The 7,440-nt window shown below is 34.9% G+C and overlaps 1 pseudogene; it reads right to left on the bottom strand.

Annotated features, from left to right (window-relative positions):
• Positions 1–2,522: 2,522 nt before the first annotated feature.
• LOC114223764 (PIH1 domain-containing protein 2 pseudogene) lies at positions 2,523–3,464 on the bottom strand (annotated as a pseudogene).
• Between the last annotated feature and the right edge of the window lie 3,976 nt (positions 3,465–7,440).

Raw genomic sequence — 7,440 nt, 5'->3', positions numbered from 1 at the left:
TTTGAATTCTGGCTCCAACTCTTACTAACTATATGTCCTTGGTAAAATCATTTATACTTTCTGTGCTTCCCCCACCCATAAAATTGTCATATTCTAGTGTATTTATATCTTTTGTGAAAATTATTATTTTGAAGATTAAATGAGATGTTAAATGTAAAACTTTTTGGAGATTTCCTGACCAGTAAAGAGAATCAAGTCATATATAGTATTTTTTTTCCTCTCCCCTTCCCAGCTTTATTCAGGCATAACTGACAATTAAAATACTAATATGTTTAACATGTACAGTGTGATGATTTGTATATGTATACATTGTGAAATAATTATCACAATCAAGTTAATTAGCATGCCCATTACCTCACATTGTACGTGTGTGTATGTGTGTGTGAGAGAGATAATGTTTAAGATATATTTTAAGCAAATTTCCAGTATACAGACAGTGCTATTTACTATAATCACCATGTTGTACATTAGATTATCAGAACTTACTTATAACTGAAAGTTTGTATCCTTTGAACAACACATCCCCATTTCTCCCACATCCAGTCCCTGGCAACCACCATTTTATTCTGTTTTTATGAGTTCAACATTTTTTTCCTAATTATTATTATTATTCTTTCCTATTAGAACCTTGGAAAGTATCGACCATAGCAAAGAACATGGACACATGAAATAGGAGCTCTTAAAATTTTATATGGTTATTATATGTATATTAGTCAAAGGTTGATAACATTTGATATTTTACTTTTTCTGAATTACAAAGAATGTGACTATAAATTTAATTTTACCATAGGTTGTTATATTTAACCCTTTTGTAACTTTTTGAGTGTAATAATATTGCTTCAAAACCATATGACAGAAGCTGAGATTGGATAGTTCTGAAATCTATAAAATGTCATGTACTAAGCAAAAACAGATTGTTTCATCAAATCCCAGGACTTTAAAAAAAAGTAAGGGGTGTGCTTTGGAAAACTCAGTAGTCCTATTTCATATAGCAAGTATTAAACTCGTGAAACTTATTATCCAAAGGGAATCCAACGCATATTTATTGTAAAATGTTTAGTAAGTTGCTAGATTTTAAAGATATAATGACATCTTAAGAAAAACTAGAATGAAATCAGAATCTCTCACAACATGACTAACTGGAGCATTCAGGCCAGAATCTTAATGAGCAATGATGAAGATCCAGTATGTCCATAGTGAATATCATATTTTCAAAAGCTCAAAAATTTTCTGAATTTTCTGAGTTATTAGACTTCTTTAAGTAAAATGACAAATAGCTTTTTTTTTTGCAAATAGATACAACAATGTATATGTAGAAGCTACCAAATTCTTCCATTTTTTTTTATAGATGAGATGATCCTGAACATAATCTGAAAAAGATACATCTTTAAACAGTGTTCTGAAGATGTAGGATGAACTAGAGAATGAAAATGTTAACCAATATAGATCATTTTTAAATAAGACAGTTTTATTTATTTGTTTTTAAATTTTATTTTAATTCCAGTTGGTTATCATACAGTGTTATATTAGTTTCAAGTTTACAGTATAATGATTCAACAATTCTATACATTACTAAGTGTTCATCAAGATAAGTGTACTCTTAATCCCCATCCCCTACTTCAACAACCCCCTCCATCCCCCTCCCCTCTGGTAACCATGAGTGTTCTCTATAATTAAGAGCCTGTTTTTTGGTTTGTCTTCCCTCTCTCTTTTTTTTTTATTTTTGCCCATTTGGTTTCTTTTTTTTCTTTTCAAAGTTAATACATCTGTATTGAACAACCATCTGACAGATGAAGTTGATTAATACATCCTTCTGTCTTAAAATTATTTTCATAGGAGAAAGGCACTTGTCCTAAAGTCACATCCTTTTTCTTAGGGTTAGATTTATTTTGCATCTTCTGTACAATAACATCCTGTTATTGTTACTGCATCATGGTATCCAGTCCACAGACAAGTCTATATTTGATATTATAAGGTCTGACGGGTAGTTTGGACTCCTCCCATCAGAACTGTTTTATAGAAGTACAGAGGTTCATAGAAGCATAAGTTTGCATACTACTACATTGGCCCTGTAACTTTATAGCTGGAGGAAACTTTCACTGCTTCAGTTCCTCTTGGTAATAGAAAATTTACAGTTTGAGATTTATTCCTGATGCAAAAATTTGCTAGAGACAACCAAGTAAACCAGAATTTTAACCAGTAAACCAAGAATTTTCACAATTATTTGGAAACACAGAATTTTCCCAAATGACAGTTTGTTACTTTAAGACCATTAGAAATAGCTTCAAAACAAGTATATCATGGCAATACCGTTTTTAATAGTTTCTGCTTCTAGCCAAGTTTGAGGAGAAAGTTAAAAAAAAAGATAAACATTAAGTTGATGAGAAAATCTCATTCCATCAAAAAGAACTCTTAGAAAATACTAGTGTTTAAGGTAAACCACTACCTCTTCACCCATAATGAAGGTCCTATCATTCACATGACTTTATCACTGAAAACCCAAAGCAGATGATGCTCTTGACTTATACCAATGGCATTGTGACGATTAAGGTAGTTTTCTCTTTGATAAATCTGGCTGTAGTCATTTCAGTATCCACAGATTCTGGAAGATTCTGATGTAATCTGTACTTCTCAGAGACCTCAATCAATAAATCATCCTCAGAAACACTAAGATCACAGAGAGATACTGAATTAATACCAGGTAATTCAACTTTTATTTCAATTTCCAGAGGTTTCTCATTCTGGTCAGCCACAATTTTTAATTCATAGGCTGGTTCCTTCATCTCTACCTGGATCTCTGTACTGGAAATCTCCTCAATCAGACACCTTGTTTTGCTTGAAACTTCACCTTTTGGCAATAAAAGCTGAAAGTGATCTGAATTGCTCACAGTCCTACTTATCTGTTCAGGCGTTAGTTCCTTTCTCATTTTCTCTCTTAAATCTGTGGGGTCAGCTTGCATTCCCATCAGATTTTGTTTCATCCTTTGAATGTTTCCTTTTATTCTAAATTTAGTGATACTGTAAGAGTATGAGACAGTGAACTGGAATTGTTCCTCAATGCATTTCATGGTCATCTGTATTAATTGATCTTTTTTCACTTGGTCCTTTTCTGCTGCCTGGAGAACATCAGGATTGTAGGCAACATAGATGACTGTATAAACATCTGATGTCTCAGACATATCTTCTGGTCTGCCAGCACTTAGAGGTACTGGATGAGTGGTTGACTGGGGAGCTGGGATCCTTTTCCACTGACACAGGTTAATAAAAAGTACTTTTTCCTTTGGTTTCAGGATCCTGGTTTGTAGACAGAGCTGTGGTTCTGGGGTGGCACAGCGCTGTTTCCCTTATTTCAGCTGCTGTTGAATGAACTTCTCGTAGCTCTCAGGATTAGTTTCAGCCAGATCATCTAGGAGGTTCCAGAACTGAGTAACCTGGGTGAGCAGACCCTTTGAGGAAGACTCCATGATTGAGGTAAACAGGCCTCTTGAGTCTGTGGAAAGATAGGACTTCAGGGGAAAAAAGGTCTGTGTAACTAATGGTTCATTTCTCTTCTCTCGGTTTGCCCATTTGGTTTCTTAAATTCCACATATGAGTGAAATCATGGTATTTGTGTTTTTCTGACTGACTTATTTTGCTTAGCATTATACTCTCTAACTCCATCCATGTCTATTGCAAATGGCAAGATTTCATTCTTTTATATGGCCGAATAATATTCCATTTGAGACATTATATATACAATGGGGTGCATGTATTCCTTTGAATTCATCTTTTATACTTTTTGGGTAAATACTGAGCAGTGCAATTACTGGATTGTAGGGTAGTTCTATTTTTAACTTTTGAAGACCTCCATACTGTTTTCCAGAGTGATTGTACCAGTTTGCTTCCCCACCAACAGTGCAAGAGGGTTCCCCTTTCTCTGCATCCTTGCCAAAATCTATTGTTTCCTGTGTTGTTAATTTTAGTCATTCTGACAGGTGTGAAGTGATATCTCATTGTGGTTTCAATTCACATTTCTCTGATAATGACTGATGCTGAGCATCTTTTTCTTAATTTAAATTCAATTAGCCAAAATATAGTACATCATTAGTTTTTTTAAAGATTTTATTTATTTATTTGAGAGAGAGAAAGAGAGAGAGAGAGCATGAGAGGGGGGAGGGTCAGAGGAAGAAGCAGACTCCCCGCTGAGCAGGGAGCCTGATGTGGGACTTGATCCCGGGATTCCAGGATCATGACCTGAGCCGAAGGCAGTCGCTTAACAACTGAGTCACCCAGGCACCCACATCATTAGTTTTTGATGTAGTGTTCAATGATTCATTAATTGTGTATAACACCCAGTGCTCATCACATCCCATGCCCTCCTTAATGCCCATCACCCAGTTACCTCATCCCCTTACCCCTTCCCTTCTGCAACCCTCAGTTTGTTTGCCAGAGTTAAGAGTCCCTCATGGTTTTCCTTCCTCTTTGATTTCTTCCCATTCAGTTTTCCCTTCCTTCCCCTAAGGTCCTCTGCTCTATTCCTTATATTCCACATATGAGTAAAACCATACAACAATTGTCTTTCTCTGATTGACTTATTTCACTTTACATAAAACCCCCCAGTTCCATCCATGTCAATGCAAATGGTAGGTATTCATCTTTTCTGATGGCTGAATAATATTCCATTGTACATATGAATTACATCTTCTTTATCCATTCATCTATTGAAGGACATCTCAGATCCTTCCACAGTTTGGCTATTATGGACATTGCTTCCACAGTTTGGCTATTGTGAAAATTGGGGTGCATATGACCCTTCTTTTCACTACATCTGTATCTTTGGGGTAAATACCCAGTAATACAATTGCTGGGTCATAGGGTAAGTCTATTTCTAACTTCTTGAGGAACCTCAATACTGTTTTCCAAAGTGGCTCTACCAGCTTGCATCTCCACCAACAGTGTAGGAGGTTCTCCTTTCTCCACATCCTCACCAACATTTGTTGTTCCCTGTCTTGTTAATTTTAGCCATTCTGACTGGTGTAAGGTGGTATCTCATTGCGGTTTCAAGTTTTATTTCCCTGATGGCAAGTGATGTGGAGAACTTTTCCATGTGTCTGTTGGCCATTTGTATGTTTTCTTTGGAGAAATGTCTGTTCATGTCTTCTGCCCATTTCTTGACTGGATTATTTGTTTTTTGGGTGTTGAGTTTGATAAGCCACAGCAACTTCTTGCTAGACACATCTCCAAAAGCAAGGGAAACAAAAGCAAAAATGAACTACTGGGACCTCATCAAGATAAAAAGCTTTTGCACAGCAAAGGAAACAGTTGACAAAACCAAAAGACAACCTACAGAATGGGAGAAGATATTTGCAAATGTCTTATCAGATAAAGACTAGTATCCAAGATCTACAAAGAACTTATCAAACTGGCTTACTTTTAAAACCCTTAGACATAAGTGACTCCATTTCATTTCACTTTTCACAATATATACAATGTAGTACCAGTCAGCCTTAAAAAAGAAAATAATCTGCAATATGCTACCAGGTGGATGAACCTCAAGGACATTATGCTTAGTAAAAGAATTCAGCCACAGAGACAATTACTGCATCATTCTATTTATTTTTTTAAAGATTTACTTATTTATTTTAGAGGGAGGGAGGGAGAGAGAAAGAGTGTGTGTGAGAGTGAGCATGATTGGGGGTAGGGGGTAGAGGCAGAGGGAGAGAATCTTTTAGCAAACTCCCTGCTGAACATGGTGATTGAGGCAGGGCTCAATCCCAGCCATGAGATCAGACCCTGAGTCAAAAACCAAGAGTCAGATGCTCCACCAACTGAGCCACCCAGGCACCCATTGCATTTATATGAAGTATCTAAGATAGTCAAATTTATAAAATGAAAGAATGGAATGGTGGTTGCCAGGGGCTGTAGGGAGGGAGAAATGGGGAGCCTTAATGGGGCATGAAGTTTCAGTTAATCAAGATGAATTAGCTCTAGAAATCTTCTGTGTAATGTTGCAACTATAGTTATAGATGATATTCACTTAAAAATTTGTTAGGAGACTAGATCACCTGTTAAGTGTTCTTATCACAATAAAAAATGAAAATGAGAAAGTGCATATTGCTTTATATGGAAGGTGAGTCAAGTATTATTTAAATGTTACACTAAATACTGTAAATAAAATGCTTCTCTTTATAAAGCAAATTACCTTCTCTAAAACATCTATTAAGTAAATCAGAATTTTCTTCTGTTGTTTTTCTTAGGGAAAGTTTCATCTGCATTCATAGATTATTTTTTATGTTGCCTTCTTTCACACCTAGAACTCTAGAAATATTGGAAGGGGGGGTCTACAATGGAAATATTTATAGAGATTATATAATAACAGGCCATAAAATAATAAAAGTAATATTATTACAACAGGGTAAATTAATATAATTTCACTATAAAGCTGGGCATATAAAGCTTTCCTATAGGATCAACAAATCCATTTGGAAAGAGCAGAATGATAACTCATTCCTGGAAAACCCATTCCTCTATGTTAGAACCAAAATTTTTCCAACCTAATTTTAGGTATTTGCATGAATTGTATTTGAAGATGAAGTCATAAGAAATGGAAAAGGAAAATAAAGAAATAGCTATAATCTTTTAAAATGACACATTTTGAACATAGGAAGATGAACATGACATGCCTGACCTTAAAATGCAATAGTCCTTTTTATAGATCATTCTGTGTGTGTTAGGAATGTCAATCAAGTATTTTATGAATATATTTCAGCAGCTGTGAAATTTGATTAAAATTTAATGTAGCCTTAATTCTTCCCTATATATGAATGAATTTAGATGTGCAACTATCTGTGAAATTATGATTTTGTTAATTGTTCATGATGTTTATATGAAGGGAAGTTACTTTTTCTTTGTTCTAAAAACTGACAGAGATATTAACTTCATGATAATTTTATCACATATTCTCAACACAGCAACTAATAAGAGAGTTATTAATGATAAGAAATACATTTTCTTCAGGAAAGTAAGAGTGTGTACATACGCTTCTGAAAATTCACTACTTTCAGAGTACACTTATGTAATATTGGGCTAAAAATGATAATGAAGAAGGATATTACAGAAATTAATTAACATTTGTAACTTGTGAGATATTGAGATATGAAATTCCAATGACATTTTTCAAAGTGCTGGAACAAACAGTCCTAAAATTTGTATGGAATCAGAAAAGATGCCGAATTGCCAAGGAAATGTTGAAAAAGAAAAACAAAGCTGGGGCCATCATGTTGCCTGATTTCAACCTATATTACAAAGCAGTGATCACCAAGACAGCATGGTACTGGCACAAAAACAGACGTATAGACCAATGGAACAGAATAGAGAACCCAGATATGGACCCACAACTTTATGGTCAAATAATCTTTGACAAAGCAGGAAAAAATATGCAATGGAAAAAAGACAGTCTCT

Source organism: Eumetopias jubatus, unplaced genomic scaffold (assembly GCF_037043125.1).
Source record: "Eumetopias jubatus isolate StellerSeaLion01/CBP00866 unplaced genomic scaffold, mEumJub1_p1.0 scaffold_11, whole genome shotgun sequence".
NCBI lineage: Eukaryota > Metazoa > Chordata > Mammalia > Carnivora > Otariidae > Eumetopias > Eumetopias jubatus.
The sequence above is the reverse complement of the archived record's forward strand: the minus strand, read 5'-3'. Positions and strand labels throughout refer to the sequence as shown.